The sequence below is a fragment of the Primulina tabacum genome, chromosome 11 (genome assembly GCF_025594145.1).
Source record: "Primulina tabacum isolate GXHZ01 chromosome 11, ASM2559414v2, whole genome shotgun sequence".
Classification (NCBI taxonomy): domain Eukaryota; kingdom Viridiplantae; phylum Streptophyta; class Magnoliopsida; order Lamiales; family Gesneriaceae; genus Primulina; species Primulina tabacum.
Window position 1 is genome coordinate 30,629,497 of NC_134560.1, and position 26,034 is coordinate 30,655,530.

General features: G+C 33.0%; 1 non-coding gene across 1 annotated transcript; it reads left to right on the plus strand.

Annotated features, from left to right (window-relative positions):
* The first annotated feature begins 13,598 nt into the window (after positions 1 to 13,598).
* LOC142519971 (small nucleolar RNA R71) lies at positions 13,599 to 13,709 on the plus strand. The gene has a single exon (XR_012813854.1). It is a non-coding gene; the product is annotated as a small nucleolar RNA R71 (small nucleolar RNA).
* The last annotated feature ends 12,325 nt before the right edge of the window (positions 13,710 to 26,034 follow it).

The following is a 26,034-nucleotide window of genomic DNA, read 5'->3' on the forward strand; positions in this document are numbered from 1 at the left end:
TTTGTATGCTACTAGAGTTGTGTAATTTAATTCACTCTCCACCCCATTTGTTGTTCAGTACAATAAGTTGATAAAATTTTGCATTGAAATTTGATGTTAGTTTGAGTTCCATGGTATGATTTTGCTTATTTAATTGTATGATTTTTTATTTAAAGTTGTATTGAATTGAAATGATTGGTGAAGAACATAGATAGAATCTGAGCTAGTTCGTCGATTGAAAAAATCTTTGATAGTTGTCACTGTTATGGAAAGTTGTACATGATATCGTTAAATTATTTCATGAGTTTAGTGGACTTATTTTTGTTTATGTTAACAAAGTGTGATGAGATTAAGTGAGAGAGAGTTTTTTTTCAATATATAGCTCTTCATGAGAAGATGACGTGACTTTAAATGATGAAGATGATGTCTCGGATATGATTAAACTATACATGTAACTGATGCAAAGAATTAGCGCCTAGGCGCTAAAAAACCAGCGCCGCGGCGCCATACTTTCGAAAGGAGCAGCGCCTAGGCGCTAAAAATTTAGCACCACGGCGCTTATGGGCCGAAGAACTAGTGCTGCGGCGCTAGGTCGAGACATATAAAAAAAGAGGCCTCCGATTTTTTTTTTCATTTTACCCTAACACAACACACAAGCGCTGCGGCATTCTCCTCCTTCTCCACCGACAGAAATCGCCCTTCACCACAAATTCTTCCTTTGAACCAACACAATATACAACACAAATCACTCCCAAGCCAAATTCATCTTCACATCTCACTTCCTAGGTCTCCTTTGGCTCAAGGTTCTCGACAAGAAGTCTTCAAAATGAGTCGACACCGGAAGGAGTGCAAGCAAAATTTCGGTCATATCACAAGTTAATCATTCTTGGTGTTGGGAATCTCTAGTTTCATGTTCAAATTTGAAGAATTGAGTTCTTGAGTTTGTGCATATAACGTGTTCGATAAATTACTTAATTGAGTTTGTTCTTGAGAATTGTTGGATCGGAGCATTGCATGTTTTAGGAAAAGTGGTGATTGATATATTGTTTTGATATTGTGGTGGATATATTGTTGGAATATCATTGTTGCGAGGCGTTGTGGTAGAGACAAGTGCTATCAAGTGAAGTGTTGTTTGAGTTGAAACATGCCGCCGAAAAAGAAGAGTAAGTGTAGTCAGCCAGGGGATGGAGAGTCGTCTTCTTGTAGTTTTGATATACGACGGTTTTGGGATGCTGTTGCCGCTGAGAATTATACTAAATTGCTAGGAAAAAAAATATGAAGCGGGAGAGGGGTATAGATCAGAGCTACCCAAATTGTGATACATTGGTTCGTGCTCGGGGGATACATTGGGATGAATTTTTGAAGCCTCTTGCAGATGCTGTGATGTCTCTTGTTAGGGAATTCTACGCAAATTTGAAGGTAAAACATGAGGACTATCACGTGAAAATCATGGGGCGGATGGTTGACTTCGATAGTAAGACGATCAACTTGTTGTACTCGATGTCGAACTATGACACCGACGAGTACACGATGTTTATGAAAGATGCCTACCCCTATGAGGCGATCATCACCACACTTGTGAGCCGGGCACAGTTTGGAAGCTAAATAATCAACGAGCCCCGGTCACATTTCCAGCGACATCCATGAAGATGGAGGCATATAATTGGTTTCATTTTGTAGCCTCGCGGTTGATGCCATCTAGGCATGTGTCGAATGTGACGAAGACGGAGGCAGCGGTGGTTTACTATATCATCACCGGCAAGACAGTGGATGCAGATCGAGTGATCATGACTTCGATCTTGCAGGCTGCTCGGACCACCTCCACAAGCATGCCCCATTCTTCAACCATCACGGATCTCTGTCACATAGCAGGGGTTACATGGGATGATAATGAGGGATTGTTGCGAACGAAAGGTTATATCTCACTAGTTGAGGACCTCCCGAGGTATAAAAGACAGAGGCAGATTACTAGTGGTCCGGGAGAGGCTTCAGGGAGTGGATCAAATCCACAGCCCGTCCCACAGGCACCACACGTACGACAGGCAGGCACGGGAGGGGACAGATCGTACACGAGCATCTCGATGACTTGTGTGTATGATGAGGATACAGTGGCGGATAACACGCGAGCACATGGATTACATGCACCATTTTACTTGTGTCATTGCACAGCGCTTCCCTGCGACCAGTGCCTCCGATGAACAATTTTCAGCCCCCGTCAGTGTTTTCACACCGACCCATTGAGGATGATGCAGAGGATGATGAGGATGAGGAGGTTGATATGTCAGGTGAGGACAGCGAGTCCTGATGCTCGCTGTATGAGGTACGTGATCCCATGTTTTTTCTTGATTTATTACTGTGCATTAGGGACAATGCACGTATTTAAGTTTGGGGGGCTGTGAATCTTGCTTTGCTTGTTTGGCTTGTTTGAGTTAGAGTTTATTAAGTCATTTTGGGGACTACATGATTAGTTATTTCTTGCACAGTAGAGTATAATCGAGTCGCTTTGAGTTCTAGATTGAAAAAAAAAATTGTCATTTTGATTATTGCATTATAGAGTCGTTAGAAAATAGTCATGGATAAGTCATTGTGTGGCCAATAATGAGAATGGAGTTGTGGTTCTGAAGCATATATGCATTCATGATAACTTGGGAGTCACAATTTTTTCGTACTGTCATGTTTGTTGATACTATCGATGCTTAGATACAATTTACATACATGTTATGCTAAATAGACAAGGGAAATTTGATTTTTAGTAATTATCACATGACATTGACTAACACTTTTGCAAACACAGAGATGACCTAAACAATTTTTCTCAATATCTTTGGGCATGTTTTCATTGTTTATTATCGATTGTTCGCCCATTAAGCCTCAACTTGATTGAGATGCTTAAAACTTTTGTGCGCCTATCTCATATATCATTTTGATTCAACAGTTCATGTGATTGGTTTGTATGAGTTAACTAATGGATTAAGGGTGATCTAGAACCTGCTTGAACAAGTTTCGAGGCGAAATACGAATAATATGTGACATAGGAATGATTTAGGTAATCTTTGGCACCGTTTGAGCCTTCGAGCCTACCCAATGAAAATGAAATATCCCTAGTGTCCCATTTTGAGCTTACTAAAAATCAAGTGGTGTGTGTCAATGACATACAATTAGCCCCCACTTGTATTCATAGTAATTCAATACACTTATAGTATATCAGTATAGTGTCTAGTGTCTATATAAAGAACATAATAGAATCTATATTTTCCATAAATATTGTATTGAATATTATAGAACATAACGATTCAAACGATATATAATTTCTATTTATTTATGAAATTATAAATTGTAATAGTAATACAATTAGAATATTATTATATTCGATAGTAAATCTTAAATATTTTAAGATAATCAAATTTTCTTTTTATTTTGTTTTGTATTTTGAATTCACATTACATTTGAGTTCTACAACCCACAACCACCACCAAAAATGAATCTTAAACACTTTCTATCCTATCTAATTTTGAGATAAATAAGTTCATTGGTGTTGAAATGATTCGACCACTCCTTGAGAAGAAAAAGAAAACTAATGTGTATAAAGGAGTTGAAAAAGAAAAAAAAATAAAAGCAATGAAAAGAATGAATCAAAAGTGGTGAAGAAGAAAAAATTGAGAAAATGAGGATGTTAATAATGAGAAAACAATAAGTGAGAGATGAATGAAAGAAGAATGAAAATGATGAAGTTCAAATATTTTTCTCAAATTTTTATTTTCATATCTTTTGTTATAGCCATGAGTCGTAGCCTAATGTTATAAGCTTACAAGACCTATTAAGTGTAGAACCCGAAAATTAGATTACGTATAAGCCATGCATAATTGCTACTATTTAAATAAAAAAGGAAATTTTTAATTAAATATATGAAGTGTTTAAGTCATTTTAAATAATTTTAAATCATGATTATTTATTTTAAAGGTAGATGTTTAGTTTTTATCTTTTCAGGATACATACGCGAGCTCGGACCGGAGTTTGGAGATTAGAGATAAGATTAATAATAAGAAAATATTCCTAAATTTAAATTAAGCCAAAGAATAATTTAATTTAAAGAAAAGAAGGCCTTTGGGATTTATTTAATTAATTAGAGCTAAGTTAGTAAATAAGTTCTTTAGGCTTAAATTAAAATATGTAAACAAATGGAGATAAATTAATCTAAGTCTAATATATTCAAGAAATTAAACATAGTATTTAAATACTTAAATTTGAATCCATGCAAGATCATACAAGAAGTTATTATAAATTAATATGTTAATGCACTAAAATGTATGGTAGGAGTGTTTAAAACCTTAAATATTTAAAATATTAGATTTTAAACAACATTGTACATGCAATATTAGTAACATTATAGTCAAACCATTTCAAAAGTTTGGTAAGTCTCCATTCAAATCACCTCTAAATGGACTTCATGATGTATTCAATTACCCATTTTTACTTCACTAATTAGTAGTAATTCAAACACAATATTACACCTTATTTCTCCCCAACTAATTACTAAGTAAGTCACCGAATTATGCATCAAAAAAAATAGAAATGGGAATCGACAGCTAAGGGAATCCAAAGTGCATGTCAAAAACCCATTCAATCCCTTGACTTGTAACCTCCAACTTAATGTGTTTTATAGCACCTTTAACACCTCCTATATCATTCACTTTCATCCCTTACACTTCCTACAACCTTAAGCTTCGAAAACATCAGAAAAACAGCAGCTGAAATCGAAGGAACATCAGCAGAAAAATAGAAAAGAAATGAAGATATCCAACTCAGTTCCGTCGCGTCGTATTGTCGTTTTGATTTGTTTTTATTCAAAACAAATTCCAGGCATGTATATATTGTTTCTTTGCTCTTCAATCAAGTTCTATAGATATGTTTAAACCATTACGTAAGTATGATTCAAGCAAGAACATGAAAATGACAGCAAGAAATTTTTGGAAAATTCTGTACAACATCTCGGCCCTTGGTATTTATCTTCACGGTTGAGTTGTTTTTGCTGAGTCCAGGTGATTGCTTTGGTTCCAGGATGTCAAGGCTTCATATAGACATGCTTCAGATGGTGTTAGAGTGTCGTTAGTCCATTTGTTTCAGTCCATACACTAAGTACAAATAATGGACAGCAACAATTCCATTAAGTGCAGATTTTGTCAAAAATTCTGTCAATTGGTTGTTTGGGATGGGAGTTCGAATCATGGCTGTCCTAGGGACTGTAGCCATGGTTAGAACCCTTCCTTATCATGTCTAGGACGTGACCAAGGTGTTCTTTCAAAGCTTGGTTCATGGTCCCATCGAATTTTTAAAACAAAACACACATGTCCCATGGTTCATTTTTCTGATATGGGTGATGAGTTTCGGGTTCTATGTGTTTGGGTGGATTGTGGCTGGCTTCTAACCTATAGCCATGGTTCATACAACACCCCCTCATGTCTAGATCGTGCCATGGTTGATCATATAGCCACTGGAACGAAATAAGACAACAAATTCATTCGAATACTACAGCATAGAATTTCTAGGGTGCTCTCGGTTTGAGCTGTGCATTGTCCTAGGTATTGGCTCGGCTTGTGGTTGGATTCTAGCCCTCAGCCATGGTCCAAGCCATGTCTTAGGATGTTGGTAAGAGTCTTTGGGTGGTAGTTCAAGCCCTTGGTCATTAAATTTCAGAATTTCCCCTCAAATACACAAGCTGCTCCTGCTGTAATTTGACAGCAACTTGCTGTTCGGTTCATGAGGTTGGTTTGAGTTCTTGGCTGGCTTTTAGCCCATGGCCTTGGACTGGACAGTACCTCAATGAGTTAGGAAAGTCATGTTTTTGGCCGTTCGTGATTCGGTCTAGTTTAGAGGTCGTACGAGAATTTACGGTGAAAGGTGCCAAAATGACTCTCGAAAGAGTGTTTTATGTTTTTGGATTCCTTTCACCCATTTTCGTGTTTTACAGTTATTATGCATATTTTTCAGTATGTTTGGGGTATTTTTAATCATGGTTAAACATCGGTTTAATGTTGGTTCGGGTTGGTACAAAGCCATGGTTAAAAATCAAGTTATCGGTTCTAATCGTCTCGTTTTTTGTTTTATTGTTAAGTTTGTGTCAAGTTAAGATTTATTTCATGTGTCACATATTAGTAGTAATTCGCAGCAAGCCTGGGAGCGATCCAACTCATCCGGTAAAAATAAGGTTATAATTATATTACGTGCATAAAAATATAAAATGTTTATTTTTGAGATATATGCTATATGTCTTGTGGCCACCTTATGCTTATGGGTTTGGAAGTCGGTAGGAACAACCGAGGACCTCTCCGCCCGGTGACTTACGACCGGTTTATGATTATGTATGGGTACGGACATCCAGTCCAAGGGCTGTGATTGATCTCTACCGCCCAGTATACTGTGGTTTAGTCTGATCAGGCGCTTACGCTATGTTATGGGCCACTAGCTTAGAAACATTATCTCTACCAGAAAAATTATGATATGTTATGACAGAGCTCTATTGAGCAAAGCTTTTACGTATGAATTTTCAGATATGCACGTAGTTATAATTATTCATGATACGATTTTCACCGTACGCTCTACGATACTTTATTTTTATGATGCATGCGATTTTATGATATATTTACTTGTTATTCACGATATATACATGTTGAGTCTTTAGAGTCACTAGACTTGATTGTTGTAGGTATTGATGAGGTCGAGACCGCGGGCGGAGACCAGTGAGCGATCTTGGGACAGCAGTAGTAAACCCGAGGACCTCATGATTTAATTTATGCACCTTTTATTATTCAAACTCAGTTTTAATACGTTGGATTATTTTTAAGTTGATGTTTACGTTGAATTATTTTTAAATTGTTGGTTGAAAACAATATTTGCTTCCGCTGTTATTTTAAAGTTAAAATTATTTACATGTTTACTTTAATTAAATGGGACAAGATAATTATTTATTTAGAAAATTTTTAACAATTCCGCAAAATTACGAATACGAAATACGGGCCTTTACATTAAGCTTGTCACATTTATCCAATATACTAGTGGAAAAAGTTGTTCAAGTCAAGCTTATGGATACCTGAGACACATGTAGGTTGTCTGCAAGTAATATATTTCGTAAGTACGAGATCGATCCTCAGAGAGGTTATTTTGAGTTTAAATTTATTAATTTATAGATTACCAAATGCAAGAATGAAGTTTACAAATTATATATTTTGTCAAGGCTTGAGGATTTATTCTTGGTTTATGTAAAACAAAAGAAACCACCATAAATAATGGTTCCAAGAAAATTAAACACACACATAATATAATATAGTTCCCACTATAAAAAATACCGAATTAACCGATATTTTATATATGGTACCTATTATTATAATTATAACTATATAAATAAATAATTGCATAAAGTAAATGTTAAATTAAATCATTATATTTCATTTAGAACAACCGCCAGAGCCACGTTATTGCCTAAATGAAATATATTGATTTATAAGTTAGTTGCGGTAAAGTAAAAGTTAGTTGCGATAAAGTAAATATTAGTTGCGGAAAAGTAAAAGTTAGTTGCGAGAAAGTAAAAGTTAGATGCGAAAAAGTAAAAGTTAGATGCGAAAAATAAAATGTTAGATTGTTAGATGTTAGTATTAAATCATAATATTTCATTTAGAACAACCAGCAGAGCCACGCTATCGTCTAAATGAAATATTATGATATTAGTATATAAATATATATATATATATAATAATAAGTGATGAAATATTTATTGTATCAAAATTAAACAACAAATCAAGATAACCACTTTAATGGTATCAAGCATTTGATGTAAATTGATAACAACAAATAATTCATTTTTATACCTACAATAAAAATAAGTTAGCTAAATGAAAAGAAATAAAGAAAGAATATACAAAATATAAACAATCTTACTTCACCAAGAATGTATCTTCTTCACCTTGACATAATAGATTTAGCTTGTCATAAGCTTACTTTTGATCAACACTAAAATATCACTCATAGTTGAGAACATGAAAGAAAATATATTGGAACTTAGAACTTTGATACACACTCACACTATATTTTACAATGAGATAGAATGATTCTCAAGCTAGCACAAGGCCACTATTTATAGGCCAAATGAGAAAAAGTGTCAAAATTTTTATTAATGTCATGTAGTTGCAATTAGTATTCTTTGTCTCCTCCAAGTTCAATTCCATATCCCTTCTTTCAATGCTTTGTTCCACAATTTTAATCACCGAATTTGACTCTGCTCAAAACGGCAAACATGTGGAGAATTGTCTGTAGATGAATTTGGCCACTTGGTTCACCTCATTTGGTTAAATATTGAAATAACTATGATTTTTTTACTATATGCTGGTCATAGTAAAAGTAAATTTGTCCTCCTTTTGATATTTGCACAATTTGATCATCTTAATGAACTTTTTAGGCAATAATGTCTTCTGCAAAGTTGTAGATAATTTCTCAAGGATTCCAAACATGTTTGAGTCGCCTCCATTTGAATTTTCTAGCTCGAGTTATCATTATTTTACCAATACAGTAGAAAACCTGAAAATAAAACATATTTAGTAAGACAATTAAATATAAACAAACAGTACTAAAATAACATAATTTTATAATTTTAGTGAAACTTAAATTTTAAAATACAGGTTTTAACATATAATAAATTATTAATTTTAAGTTTCATCACACCCCCACACTATCTTATTACTAGTCCCTTAGTAATAAACTTTATCGGAAAATCACAACCTAGATTCTTTATTCCTTTTATATATTCAAATACAAACATATTTATTAAAAACAAAATCATATACCGATTATATATATATATATATATATATATATATATAAATATATATTTTCGTTTAATATAATAATATATAATTAAATGTGTTTTTATTATTATTCTTATTTTCACATAATATATAAAGTAACAATATATATATATAATTTTTTTTAAAGCTTCTAAATTTTTTATATAGTCAAAAAGATAATTCACACCACCCACCATAACATGTATAATATCAAGAATATTATTGTAAAAGCCTCAACTCCATATATTCTTTCAGGTCAAAATGTTTAAGGAATAGCTAGTTTTCACTCATGGAGTTAGAATGAATATTAACTCTCATTGAAAACGACTAAGTATTAAAGCAGACAATTAATTAAACTAATATTGAAAACAAAATAGGAAAATTTACAAAGAATAAAATCCCCATTTTTTCTTTTTTTATTGTTTTTTTCTAAATAACGTGACTGCAAAATTTTACAATAACATAAAATTTTTTATCCAAATATTCTACCATAAATATATATATATATATGTATATATATATAAACATTTATATAACGGATACATCCGACTACCTTTGAAACTTATCTAGCACAAACAAATCTTTTTGTTTGTTTGTTTGTTTGTTTTTTGTTTTTTGTTTTTTTTTTAACACAATATTGATGTTTTTAAAACACATTGATAGTACATCAATCAAATCTAAAAAAATTACAATGAATAAAGTATTTTGCAGTCCGTTATATATTTACTTCTTTTTTTTTTCTTTTTTCAATAAATATTTTTTTTTAGGGGAGTTATATTATTGTAATTAACCATTTTTTAATAATCAATAAAAGTTTATTAATTATTTTTTCATTTCTCACCACTCACTCACAAAAGATGTGTGAGTATATATTATACTTTTACAAAAGAATTCTTTCAATTATACATGTTAACAACCATACAAACCATATCTTTTAACTATATTCTCATAAAAATTTTAGAAATTATTTTATTTGAAAACACATACAATTATATATATATATATGAACACATCTATTATATATTTTATATTAATTGATCAAAAAAATATATAAATTGGTACATATGAAAAACTAATTTTTCTTTTAGTCTGTATTTTGAATATAATGAATATTAAAATCTAGTGTATTGTGATTTTCCAATAATTATTAACTAATGCGTCTCAGGTGCATTTTACTGACACCTTACTCGACATTGAACTAAAAATTATTATTATTATTACTATATATAAGTATATATTTTAATTTTTATATTAAAAAACTAAGAGGAGAAGAAGAAGAAATTATTCATACCTTAAAGAAAAACATTAAAACATACCGTTGAATCACAAGTTTAGCATCACATGAATTTTCTTTTCTTACTTTTGGATGTTGGTCAATTAAGTTGAGATAAGGATGGATCTGGTTCATGACTAAATCCTTGCAGTAAATCAATAAGTTCACCTTCACTTGTAGCAGAAACTAACATCCTTCGCGAAGCTAATGAAATAAATCCCTGTTCCACAACATCATCAAGAAACGATAACAGTTTATCATAATAATTGTTAACATTTAACAAACCAATTGGCTTATTGTGGATATTTAATTGTGCCCAACAAACAGTATAAAATATTTCTTCCAAAGTACCGAAACCTCCTGGCAAAGCAATGAAAGAATCTGAATGTTCAATCATTTGAGTAATTCATTCATACATGTTGTCTACTTTCATTTCTTCTCCTATTGTTGGTCCTGTAAGATTGGCTAAGGTAATCGGAATAATGCCTAAAACTTCATTTCCACCTGCATGCGCAGCTTTTGCAACTTTTCCCTTGAGGCCAACTTCACCACCACCATATACCAAATGAATCTTTTTTTTAGCAAGTGTTATTCCAAGATTTTCTGCTTCTTCTTCATAAATTGAATCTTTTCCTGCATTAGATTCACAAAATACACAAATATTTTTGATTTTACTTACCGTGGACGTTGACATGTTGAGAAATATGTTTTTTGTAATTGTTAGATCACAGCATATCAATTTATAAGCGTAACATGCCAAAAGTCAATATTTGAACAGGAAATTATTATTATTAAAAGAAAATAAAAATGACAAAAGTAAAACAAATATATACATCGTAGTTGTGATTGTGGCTCACATCTTCCTCTGATTTTACGTTCAGTAACGGCTTCAACGCCTTCTATGAGTCGAGGATATGCTTCCCATCCAATTTTCTTATAAACTTAGCAAACATGGTCTTTTAACGTCATATTCCCAGACAAAATTGTGTATATATATTTACTTATCTAAATAGATATGCGTTACTACAGTAGGATCTTTGTAAGGCTGATTCCACCGTCCATATTGATATCCCTCCTGTTGAAATTGCCACCATAGTTTAAGAAGTTCATTTTGCACGTACCCACTAGAATGCGTATCAAGAACCTCTAGAAAATTATCCAAAGGCTCTTTACTCAGACCATTCTTAATGAATAAAATTTTATCTTCTCTATTCATTGATATCATTCAACATTTTTGCATTTTCCCTTACAAGTCCACCTTGCACATTTATGACATCCACCTATACGTTTAGCTCTTCGCTTTTTGGCATATGTACTTTTACCAAATCCTGGCATATGTCTTATTATTAATCACTTGCTTCCCCAACCAATCGGACTTTTTAGGTACTACTTGTGTTGGACTTACCCATTTACTATCTGAAATTGGATAGATAATTCCAGCGTCTAATAGTTTTAATACTTCATTCTTAACAACTTCCTTCATATGTGGATTTAACCTTCTTTGTGGTTGTTGATATGTTTTAGCATTTTCTTCCAAGTGAATTTTATGTGTACAAATTAAAGGATTCATACCTTTTATATCTTTCAAAGTCCATCCTATTGAATTTTTATATTTTTTAAGTAATTTAATCAAATCTTCTTCTTGATTTGGCAAAATAGTGGAAGAAATTACAACAGGAAATGTTTTATTTTCACCAAGAAATACATATTTCAATTCTAATGGTAAAACTTTTAATTCAAGTTTTGTATTATCATCTTCTTTAAAATTATTTTTAGACTCAAAACTTTCTATTGAAAAAACTTCAGATTGTTGATTTAAGTTTTCTTCTTGTATATTTTCTTCCACAATTGTTTCAATTTCATTATCATATTCATTTTCATTAATACTTGGTTGTTTACATAAATTGAACACATTAAGTTCTAGAGTCATATTTCCAAAAGACAATTTCATTATTCCATTTCGACAATTAATTAAAGCATTTGAAGTTGCTAGAAATGGTCGTCCCAATATTACTGGAATTTCATTATGTACTTCTATTGGTTGTGTATCCAAAACAATAAAATCTACAGGATATATGAATTTATCAACTTGAACCAACACATCTTCTACAATACCTCTAGGTATTTTGATTGATCTATCCGCCAGTAAGAGAGTAACAGAAGTGGGTTTTAATTCTCCTAAATTAAGTTTTTCATAAACTGAATAAGGAAGTAAATTCACACTTGCTCCCAAATCCAACAAAGCTTTTTTAATTTTATTTTCTCCAATAATATATGAAATTGTTGGACAACCAGGATCTTTATATTTTAAACTAGAATTATTTTGAAGAATAGAACTTACTTGTTCAGCCAAGAATGCTTTTTTCTTCACATGCAATTTTCTCTTTAGAAGTCTTATAAAAATTTTGCATAAGAAGGTACTTGTTTAATAGCATCTAATAATGGAATATTTATCTTCACTTGTTTAAAAACTTCATAGATATCAGAATCACTTTTTTGTTTTTTATGATTTGTTAATGCATGAGGAAATGGTGGAGGTTTATTTGACTTATTTACTATTTCAGATGATTTATCATTCACCATATTATTCTTAAAATTTAAGGTATCATCATTTTCAAAAGTATCAGGATTATCATCCTTACTCTTTGATTTTAAATGATCTTTGTTTTCATTACTATATGGATCATTAACTATTTTACCACTTCTAAGGGTAATAACAGATTTTATTTGATCATTTTTTTCATTTTTCAATTCTTGATTTTGATTTTTAGGATTAGGTTGAGGTTGAGATGAAAATTTTCCTTTTTCATGAATATTAAGTGCAGATGCAAATTTTGCAAGAGTTTCTTTCAAATCACTCATAGATTGACTCTTGCTTTTGGATAAATGCATGAATTACATCTTCAAAGTTTTTTCTTGGATGTGTAACATAAGGAATATAACCTTGATGATTTTGGTTATTTTGAAAATATTGTTGTGACGGTTGTGCATTATTATCATTCCTCCAACTAAAATTAGGATGATTTTTCCATCGAGGATTATATGATGGTGAAAAAGGATCTAGTATTGGTTTTTTATAATTGTTAACATAATTTACTTGTTCATGAAGATATTCTTTAAATGAAGGTAATGTTGGACAATCTTTTGTAGCATGATCATGTGTATCACATATATGACAAACAATTTCTTGAATACTTTTTAATTGACCACTCTTTTTCATTTCTAATGACTCAATTTTTCTTGCTAAAGATGCAAGTTTAGCTTGAATATCTATATCATCTTTAAGATTATAGATACCACCTCCACTTGTTGAATTATTGTTTTTAGTTGTTGGTGGTTCTATTGTGCCTATATTATCCCAATTTTGAGCATTTTCTGCTAATGAATCCAAATATTCCATAGCTTCATTTGGGTTTTTATCTTCAAAAGTTCCATTACACATGAATTCTATCATTTGCCTATCTTTAGGTATTAGACCTTCATAAAAGTGAGAAACTATTCTCCATGTTTCAAAACCATGATGTGGGCATGTATTAAGTAATTCTTTATATCTATCCCAACATTGATAAAACGTTTCTCCTTGTTTTTAAGAAAAAATTGTAATTTGTCTTTTAAAAGAGTTTGTTCTATGGGAAGGGAAAAAATTTTTGAGAAATTGTTGTTGCATTTCTTCTCATGATCTTATTGAACTTGATCTTAAATTTTGTAGCCATGTTTTAGCTTTATCTTTTAAAGAAAAAGGGAAAAGCTTTAATCGAACTATATCCATGCTACAATTTTGATCATTATAAGTGTTACAAACTTCCTCAAATTCTCTTAGATGCAAATATGGATTTTCAGAATCTAAGCCATGAAAATTTGGTAAAAGTTGAATAATTTGAGGTTTGAAGTTGAAATTAGATGCATCAGGAGGAAAAACTAAACAAGATGGGGCACTAGTTCTAATAGGGTTCATATGGTGCCTAAGTGTTCTTAATTGATCATGTTCTTGATTATTATTATTATTATTATTATTATTATTATTATTATTATTATTATTATTATTATTATTATTATTATTATTATCTTGATTATTTGAATTATCATCTATGTTTAAATTATTTTCAGATACTCGAATAAGTCTACCACTTTTTTTCGACTCCAAATACTCATACAAAAAAACAACACAATACTTATAAATAAAACATAATTAACAAATATAAACTTAATTTATACCTCCCCGGCAACGGCGCCAAAAACTTGCTACTACTTAAATAATAATTCACTCAAGTGTATGTTGTCTGCAAGTAATATATTTCGTAAGTACGAGATCGATCATCAGAGAGGTTATTTTGAGTTTAAATTTATTAATTTATAGATTACCAAATGCAATAATGAAGTTTACAAATTATAAATTTTGTCAAGGCTTAAGGATTTATTCTAGGTTTATGTAATATTGTTTAACTAAAAGTAAAACAAAAGAAACCACCATAAATAATGGTTCCAAGAAAATTAAACACACACATAATATAATATAGTTCTCACTATAGAAAATACCGAATTAACCGATATTTTATATATGGTACCTATGATTATAATTATAACTATATAAATAAATAATTGCATAAAGTAAATGTTAAATTAAATCATTATATTTCATTTAGAACAACCGCAGAGCCACGCTATTGCCTAAATGAAATATATTGATTTAATAAGTTAGTTGCGGTAAAGTAAAAGTTAGTTGCGATAAAGTAAATGTTAGTTGCGGAAAAGTAAAAGTTAGTTGCGAAAAAAGTAAAAGTTAGATGCGAAAAATAAAATGTTAGATTGTTAGATGTTAGTATTAAATCATAATATTTCATTTAGAACAACCAGCAGAGCCACGCTATCGTCTAAATGAAATATTATGATATTATTATATAAATATATATATATATATAATAATAAGTGATGAAATATTTATTGTATCAAAATTAAACAACAAATCAAGATAACCACTTTAATGGTATCAAGCATTTGATGTAAATTGATAACAACAAATAATTCATTTTTATACCTACAATAAAAATAAGTTAGCTAAATGAAAAGAAATAAAGAAAGAATATACAAAATATAAACAATCTTACTTCACCTTCTTCACCTTGACATAATAGATTTAGCTTGTCATAAGCTTACTTTTGATCAACACTAAAATATCACTCATAGTTGAGAACATGAAAGAAAATATATTGGAACTTAGAACTTTGATACACACTCACACTATATTTTACAATGAGATAGAATGATTCTCAAGCTAGCACAAGGCCACTATTTATAGGCCAAATGAGAAAAAGTGTCAAAATTTTTATTAATGTCATGTAGTTGCAATAGTATTCTTTGTCTCCTCCAAGTTCAATTCCATATCTCTTCTTTCAATGCTTTGTTCCACAACTTTAATCACCGAATTTGACTCTGCTTAAAACGGCAAACATGTGGGGAATTGTCTGTAGATGAATTTGGCCACTTGGTTCACCTCATTTGGTTAAATATTGAAATGTTATGATTTTATTACTATATGCTGGTCATAGTAAAAGTAAATTTGTCCTTCTTTTGATATTTGCACAATTTGATCATCTTAGTGAGCTTTTTAGGCAATTATGTCTTCTGCAAAGTTGTAGATAATTTCTCAAGGATTCCCAACATGTTTGAGTCACCTCCATTTGAATTTTCTAGCTTGAGTTATCATTATTTTACCAACACGTAGAAAACCTGAAAATAAAACATATTTAGTAAGACAATTAAATATAAACAAACAATACTAAAACAACACAATTTTATAATTTTAATGAAACTTAAATTTTAAAATACAGGTTTTAACATATAATAAATTATTAATTTTAAGTTTCATCAGTGGTGAAGAAGAAAAAATTGAGAAAATGAGGATGTTAATAATGAGAAAACAATAAGTGAGAGATGAATGAAAGAATAATGAAAATGATGAAGTTCAAATATTTCTCTCAAATTTTTATTTTCATACCTTTTGTTATAGCCATGAGTCGTAGTCTAACGTTATAAGCCTACAAGACCTATTAAGCTTGTCACATTTATCCAATATACTAGTGGAAAAAAGTTGTTCAAATCAAGCTTATGGATACCTGAGACACATGGTTAGCAAGTATGGACTTTAATCATTTGCATGTAACCATCTCATTGTGTGGCATCATTTTTGGTATACTTGTGTTGAATATCTTATGAGCCAAATCATCCCCAATAAAGTCACTTGTGATATGTGTAAGTAAATTTGTATTTTAATGAAGTGTGAGTTGGAATGAGCTGAAGATTTCTTGAGTTTATAAGTTAAGTGAGTATTGTTGATTTATTTGAGCATTCGATTGGGTAAATGAACATTGACATATCACACACACACGTGACTCTTAAGTAATTCTGAATTGCTTGAAAATGTATAAGTCAGAGGCCAATGTCAATGCTTGCATATCCATGATTTATAGTTGTTAGAATTAACGTTTTTATTGAGTTCTTATTTTTATTTTGCTCGAAACTAGCAAAAGTTCAAGTTTGGGGGATTTGATAAGTGCAAGAATGACACTTAATTTATATGATAATCCATTTGAATTACGTTAGTTTCGGACAGAATTACTCTTGGTATTTGTTGTTTTGTGTTGTGTAGGAGATAAACCACTATTGGATGGTTGATGGCAATTAGAGGTGTTTCTGAGCATGAAATATTGGTGGACAAGAGCCGCAGCGCCAAGGATCAAGCGCAGCAGCGTTAAGGCCTCAAGTAGGGAAAGAAACGCCAAGGCGCCACATTGCAACGCCGCAGTGCCAGGATATTCGAATCACAAGTGCGTCGTGCCACAAGTCCAATGCCACAGCGCCTACAATGCCAAACAACAGGCGCCGCAGCGCCTACAATGCCAAACAACAGGTGCCGCAGCGCCACACCATCAGCGCTGCGGTGCCAACCTTCGACCCAGCGGGCACCTAATCAACAAATGGGCTTTAACTCACGGGCCGAACAATGCATAAAACAAAAAAGATAGGTTTTCAGATTGGGGGAGCCGTTGTTGGGAGTAGATTTCACGTGAGAGTCGAGAGCACACGCCGGAGAAGAAGAATCATAGCGAAAAGATCGATCATGAAGACAAAGAACGACAAATCTGAGGACACAGACGCCACTTCTGATTTGTCATCTAATATTTCGCCTTTAATTTCTTGTATTTCCATGTCTAAACCTTCGAACATGTTTTGTTTTTGTTTAGATTTCGTTATCAACTAATTTTCTATTCTAGAGGATGACGTAGCTTTGTGAACACGATAATACTGATTCGGTTGTTTATATGATTGAATTCCTTTTGGTTTAGTTGTGTTTCCTTTTTTTGCGATTTCAGTTTACTGGCCATAAATTGTTTGTTGTCTGATTAATTCTACAATTCGGGAGAGGGACTAGGATTATAAATCATTAGAGACACATCGTTGAATGTTTATATCGTTAAAGGCGTATAACTTTAGTGAGGAATAGGTATCAACATTGTTTGCATCTATCACTTAAACTTAAATTCTTATTAGGAATGTTTTGGATCGGAATTTGAATGATACAATTTATTCGTCACTTGAGAAATGGGAAATAAAATAATTAACTGTTATTGGCAATTAAATAATTGGAATTCATTAATATAAATTCAACCATGAATAATTATCGTGGAAAACTTAGTGAAATCTCTCCTCTAGATATTTTCTCTCATTGATATTTCTCTATTCGGTGATTAGATTACTAGTTAGTTGCAATTAATTCGTGTTAAATAGACCAAATCTTTTATTGATTCTTCTAAATAAAATCGTGGCTATTTTAATTACAAGAACTGATATATTTTTATTTATACACTACTCGTGGGAACGATACTTTACTTTCATATATTAAAACTTGACAACCGTATGCTTGCGAGCGGAAAATATGCAACTACCCCCTCGGTTTCAAGGTGCTCACTTGTCCCAGAAGGGACCTAAGCTCGGGGATCATATTGATCCATCTCACGGAAGAGCTCCTCGAAGGTCGAATTGGAGGATTAATTGGGAGAGGCCATAAGTTAAAAACGTACCTAAGTTGGGTGAGATCGGAAGTTGGGAGTTAGAAATGGAATGAAAGTTCTGTGGGAGGTCGGAGCCGATGTGAAAAGGATGGAAATGTAAAGTGTGAATGAAGAGAGATGACTAGTAGTTATAGAGGGACCAGGATGAGATCGGACCATTGATTTCAAATGGAATGAACGGTATAGATTTTCTCGAAATGCGCAAAATTAACATTTAGTGTAATAAATGAGAGAGAAGTTTCAAATTCAGAGTAGGAACAAACACGACTAGGAGCTTTGTCTCTCACCTCAGCACAGCCCACGAGCCACCGAGAGCTCAGACCACCGTGAGCTTCTAGTCTCCGATGTCAGCTCGACTTGAGGGGGGGACTCGTGATACCCCAGGGGATAGGCTTGGCCCACTCTCGATTGTCCGTGGGAATTTAGGCCCATATTCAAAGAGTTCCGTAAGGTCATTTTAATGGCCAAAGCTCATCAGCAGATCACCTCATTTACCCGGATCCGTCAGACAGCTAGGAACCTGCCCGAGATTCAATTTATCCATATTCGCTGCGATGTCATCTGGGAGCTCATTCCAGCCGACCTCCCATACTTCCATAATCTCGTCAATCAACAAGAAGTGGCCGACCTCCCATCATGGTTCAAGCCGACCTTCCAGAATATATTATCGCATCGATTGAGAAGGTCTCTGCCGACCTCCCATTCCGAGCTCCCATAGATTCCGTGTATTAGATGAGCTCATGCCTCAAGGAGTTCCCACTCAGATATATTAACTTTGTAGCGTGCATAAATAAAGCTCGTAATGATTTAATCTAATCTTATCTAAGATTATGAGAATCCAGAGTCCAACAGATTTAGGACTCTACAAATAAGAATCCAGAGTCCTATAGAATTAGGACTCAACAAATATCAGAGTTGTAGTCGTCAAAGAATTTCAGTCGCAAAAGGACATTTTTCCTATAAATACCAAGTTCCAGTCATTATTTATTCACATACATTCACTCAGTCTAAACACATACATTATTCTCTCTGTTTTCTATTCTCTAACTTGAGCGTCAGATGGGCTACACCGGAACAACCTTCCAACCCTTTTCTAACGTTTCTGTTTGTACTTCCAGATTCCAAAGGTTTGACTGGAGCTTCCAAAGCGAGATCCGACCTCCAAGCTATCCTCGTGATTTTCATCAACATCAATTAGGGTGGTATATCGTATCGTATCGTACTGAAAAATGCATAATATATATTGTACCGAAAATTACGGTATTATAAATACTTATACTGATACCTAATCCAAAATTTCGATATACCAAGACTTCGTATTACCGAAATTTTCAGTGTGCATAATTAGCATACCGATATACCGAAATGTTTCAGGTATCCCGAGATTTTGGTACGACATCGGTATATATCGTTTTATAACGAAAAATATCTTATATTTAAAATTTTAAAATTTATTATTTAAAAATATTATATATTTTGAATTTATATATATTATTTCGGTATTTCAGTATATTTCAAAAAAATTCAAATTTTCTGTACCGAACATCGCTATCATATCATACCGAAATTTTGGATAAATTCGGTATTTTTGTATGATAACTTCGATAAATCGAAAATTCGATATTTTTTCTTATAGTTGATGATTCTCATTTCTTCCTCGTGTTAACATAAAGAAACTTTGTTACAATTTCTCATTCATTTAGATAATAAGATTTAATCACCCATTTTAGAGTGACTATGGTACTAGGAAACCCAACCAAACCTAATATAGATAGGTTTTTAAATCAATCAAACCGATTAAAATTGATTTGATTCAAAGTTTAGATAAAAAAATTTCAAACCAGAAAGATTATGTAAAGAAGAAAATCATTTGTTTAAAACATAATATATTATATTTTTTCAATAATAGAAACTCAATTTATTTTATTTCATTTTGCTTCTTTTTAAAATCTATTTATTTCTCCATACTATTTTTAAGAGATATCAGTTGACAGAGATGATAACGGATGATTGTGGAGTTTCTTTTTAGAGTAGGTCTTTTGTAAGACGGTCTCACGAATCTTTATCTGTGAGACGGGTCAAACCTACCGATATTCACAATAAAAAGTAATATCCTTAGTATAAAAATTAATAATTTTTCATCGATGACCCAAATAAAATATACATCTCACAAAATACGACCCGTAAAACCGTATCACACAAGTTTTTGCCTTCTTTTTAAACTCAAGTAATTGATTTTGAAATTTATATTGATTATAACTATGATATATTACATTGTTAAATGGTTTTTTTTATAACTAATTTAAATTTTAAAATTTAATTCAAAATTAATTTAAAAAAAAATTCAAATGTACCGCAATATGTGCTTACAAAGCATGGATATTGCTCCATGTGAGCATTATCCGTGCTTCGTAAGCACTGATGCTCCAACGTTGAGCGTGATCCGTGCTTCACGTACGCTCCACGTGGAGCGTCCATCTCCACCCCCGCTTTATCTTCCTTCTCCCCCTTTTCTTTCCTTCTCTTCTCCTTCTTCCTCCATCCCTTAGTCTTTCTTCTCTCTCGTGAACTTTCGCGGATCTTCAAGTCTCTTTCTTACCTTATAACGAATTTTAGAAGATCAACAATTTATTTAAGAATGACAGATAATCAAGCTCCAGAAGATCCCAGTGTTCTCTATTTACAAGTGACACATATGTCATCTAAAGTTTCTTCCGTAACTGTTGATGATATTGTCAAAGTGAAGAGGTCAGACAATTTGATTTGGAAATTATACACTGATAATTACATACACAATCGTGTACTTGCATACTTGAATGATATGGGTTTTTATGGAGTTTTAGAATGTGGGTCCTAAGTTTTTGATAATCATTTGATTATTGCTCTTGTTGAACGTTGGCGACGCGAGACAAACACGTTTCATTTTACATGTGGTGAAGCAAGTGTCACGTTACAAGATGTTTCAATCATTTGGGGTCTAAGAATTGATGGTCAAGCAATCACTGGAATAGATGTGTCAGATACAGTTGAGGAATGTCAACACATATGTTTGGTTTTTTTGGGATTGGTACCATCATCAAAATATTTGAAAGGTGGTCATTTGTCTATGACTGCACTACATGACCATTGCATGTCTAACCTTGTTAGTGATGATAGTTCTGAAGTAGATGTTGTGAAATATACCTGTTGTGTTGCGTTAATGATTATTGAAGGAATAATGTTCCCTGACTATTAAGGAGGGTTTGCTAGACTCATTTTTTTGCAACTACTACGGGATATTGATTACATAAAGTCTTACAGTTGTGGTAGCGTTGTTTTAGCATTTCTATACCGTGAGTTGTGTAACGCAACACGAATAGAGAATACTACAATGGCTGGACGTTTATATATCTTGTAGGTATAAATAATGTAATTTGATTATTTAACACAATTTTTTTGTTATTTGTGTTTATTATTTTTATTATTATAAGCAGATATGGCATCAAGCAGAATTAAATGTGTTAACACCGACCGAGATGGGTTAACATTAGTTGTACCTCCCATTGATCCAGATTCTATTATTCCAGTTTCTCCATATGGTGCACGGTAATATTTAAAATATATTGTGGTAATATCATGTATATCTCTTATAATGTTTTGATATGTAATTGTATTTGTTAAATTGTAGGTGGAAAATTGGATTTAGTTACACACATTCACCCACACATTCTGTAAGAATTATAAGAGATTCTCTAGATGGTATGAATAATAATGAGGTATTACTGAATGTTTAATATTTCAAATTTTGATTTAATTAATATTAAAAATTTTTATGATTACATGTATGTTAATTTTTAACATATATATTTTTTACAGTTTAATTGGATCGTTTATCGGAAGAATGACATAGACGTGAAGACGATTATTGATTCATACGAGAACAAAATTTGGCAATGTGTTTTTCCCCTTATTTGCTTTGAAATCATGGAGATGCATCGTCCTAATCGGGTGATGCGACAATTTGGAAGACGACAATCAATTCTAGTGTCTGCCGTTGACAACGATGATCTGCATAATATCACGAGAACAGGTCATCGAAACACCAATTGAGGAGATTATCATAAAAATTCAATTGAGTTGTGGAATAGTAGGTTGAGATATGTTGCTAAATGCGTACGACACGGGCGTTCGATGCAAACTGAAGAAGACTACTTTCATTGGTATAATCGAATAACTGTACGCACCATATCACCTATAGTTAATGTCATTGGTTTTCAACCATATCCGTATAATTTATTTGCCGGGCACTTTAATGTCCAACAAAATTTCAGTACGTCTTCTCCCTTTTCGCATCAGTCAGCATTCGAGTGGGGAAGTGACATGGTTAGGCAACCAAGTGGGTATGACACTAATATTCCGTCAACTCAGTTGAATACTGCATGACCCTCTACTACTCAGTCTGGTTTTTTCGTGATTCAGAGATTGCTGAATTACGTTCGTTTGGTCAGCATGATTACCAAACTCCATCTTGGTCGAAAATACAAAGTTTCACAAATATGCTTAATGTTGGTCCTCAGGCAACTTGTGCATGATATGCGACCACAGAGGAATGTTATTTTACATATTACTTTTTTAGGTTACTCAAATGAGGAAATTCCTGAAGATGTTGGATTGCGTAGAGGGACGAGAAGATGCAATCCACCCGATTGTGGAACAGGTAGCCATTTGTATCATTGTAATTTTGATGATGATTCTTCTGCATAATTGTAACTATATCATTTAAATTGTATTAGTTGTACAAGCTGTTTTAATAGATTGAGATAAAGAATAATATGTTTTGTTTGAAATCAGAAGAGCTATTAGAATTTGCAATATAGTGATCATAAGTGAAAGATAAGATAAGAAAAATCTGAACTGGCGAATAAAAATACAAAGATACACAATAAAATGTTTTAACATTTACACATCTCAACACAAGAAATTACACAAGCGAAAGATAAGACGAAAAATCAGAAGTGACATATTTGTCCTCAAATTTGTTGTTCTTCATTTCGTACTCATCTGCGAAAAGTAAATTAAAATTAAAGAACCCCCAAACTTTAGTACATGCAATGTCTCCAATGTATAGTAATAAAAAAAGAAAAGCATGGGCTCACATACCTCATTCAGCTAGCATCGGGAATCGTTGCTCACGGCTCATCCTCGTCATTTTCTGGTGGTGGCACTCCCGATGCATCCCCTTGCTGCTGATATTCATACTGAAAATGGAATGGGGGAATGAACGGCGGAGGTGGAGGGATGGTCCCTGGGTCAACACTCCCGTGGATTAGCATTGTGTGCATGATGGACTCGACATAGGCGAAATGTTCATTGAAGTTTGAGTTGACTTGCTCCTGATGAGCCATGAAGGCAAGCGTCTCATCCAGTTTGTCGTTTTGGGACCGCCTGCGGGGCTGTGGACGACGCGGGGCGGCGGTGCTCGATCAACCTGTATCTCCCTCATGAGTCGGGAAGTCTAATTGTCGTTTCGGGTACTTCCGCTGCAAGTCCTCTCCACAAATGGGCTTCATTGGTTGCAGCAACTCCTCATCATCACGGAACACAAACCCTGCCCTCGCACACAACTCTGATATGATAGTTGGAAAAAAAAGCCCAGTGTGGCTATTATGAACGCTCATCATGATTTGAGAATTGATGAGCTTTCCCACATTGATGTTGTAACCCTCAGATAACGCATATAGCACCACGGCCTGCTCTTTTTGTACTTTACTCTTGTGTGAGACCGGCATCATTCTCCTTGCCAAAAGCAAATACCAAAGGACAATATCGGCCGTCAGATATTTCTCATCAAAACAACTCGGTGGCCCCCCTCCTGATTTCCAGATTGCCCCTGGATGACACTGGGTGTCGAGTAACACATTGTAAATAGGGGCAGCAACCAATGCCTGGAAGCGGAATCATTGACCTCGGGAGTTTCTAAAAATGTATTGATGGTACCCGAATCAAACGACACAAGTCTACCCCGAACAAAGTCATTGTCATCCGTCCTTTCACCCGCATTGGCATAAAATTCTCGTACCACCGGTACCACCGCCGCCATAGGTTGAGCTCCAACTTTTCCTATCCCCGCCTCTCCAACCCCACAAGAGGCCCTACGTATCGATCCTCCATTTGTGTACGAAATCCTCGCTCGGTAATCGGGTTTCTATGAATTTTGGCATGGTCATACCGAGCCCGAGCTGCCTCACTCACAAATCGAGTTCTATCAAAGGAAAAAGAGGAAGAGCTGAGATTATCTTTCGCCTTCTTGGGAGCCATGGTGATAGAGATGGAGGTGGTCTGGTGTGTTGGAGAATATGACCGGACAGTGGAAGGTTCTTGAAAATTTGTTCCGACGAGACATTGATATATTGATCCTAAGACCCACTTACATCATCAAAATTTATATTACCGAGTCCTTCAGTAACCTGTGGAACATAAGATTCTAGATCCTGAAAACCACCATATGTAGAAGTATCGGGTTGGTTATTGAACCCTGAATCGGATGAATGTGGAATGTAGGATTCAGGATCATCAAATCCAACATGATGCTCAATTGAATTTGCTTCCACGTATAAATGAAACATATGCATATTGTCACATTGCATTATAAACTGTAAAACATCATCATCAACGAGATTGACTTGAATTTCATGCCAAGATGATCTATCCATGAATGAATATTTTATTGACAACTTCAGAGAAAAATTCGTTGGATCGATTCATAACATTTTATGCACAACTTCAACCAAATCCAACAAATTAATAGATCGTAATACTCATATCGGTCTAACAAATGGAATGATATATTCAACCGATCCATTATCGATAACTACATGACCACCAAAATATAACACTACATCGATGTTAGACATTTTGCTGATGAAATATGAGAGAAAATTTATGCAGATTCAAAGAAGAAATCGATAACTCATTCGTCGAAGTTCACAACAATTATATAGAAGAAAAATACTGAAGGAAATTTAGATTTCAATTATTGAACATCACGTGAAGATTCACAAATTCAGAATTCACGTGAAACATTCAGTAAATAAACGGATGAAAAAAAGGTAAAAAAGCAAAAAGACAAAATAAAGCAGGAGAAAATAATATAATATCGAGAATCCGTTACGGACGCTCACGGATCACGCTCCACGTTGGAGCGTCCGTGCTTACAAAGCACGGATAATGCTCACGTGAAGCAATATCCGTATTTCGTAAGCACGGATTACAGTACATTTGGAAAAAAAATTAATAAATTTTGAAATAAATTTTAAACTATTTATAAAAAAAACCCATTGTTAAATGACTTTATTTCGCTAAGTACGAATAATATTTGTTTATTTATAATTTTCGGTCAAGATTATTTAAATTATATTTAAAAATAATCAAAATATTTCATCGAAAGAAAAGAATCAAAAATTAAAAACGTTCATCTGAGTCAAGTCCACGTCGAACCAAGCCGAAAATCTTGATTTGATTTTGGCGATTAATACCAAAGGCCACATTATGTCAGATCGACTTGAATCTTCAAGGATTTTATAATTTATATATTCGTTTTAGTAATTAATATGCTTAGTAAATGCTGCTTTCTTGTTATGTTTCAATTATTGAGAAGATGTTTTTGGCTTGATTCCTCTCTTGTACACAACCGAACATTACTTGTCTTGTCCAATTCCCTGGAAAAGTCAGATTACCTACTGGAATTAATACAAAGAGATTTAGGCACTTTTTAATGCTGTAACCAACAAATTTTTCATATTTTATTTTATTTAGCTATCTGTAAATTTACGATTTTAGTTTAAAATTTATATATTTTTTCAATTTATGTTATTTTTCACCAATATACTTATCTAACACT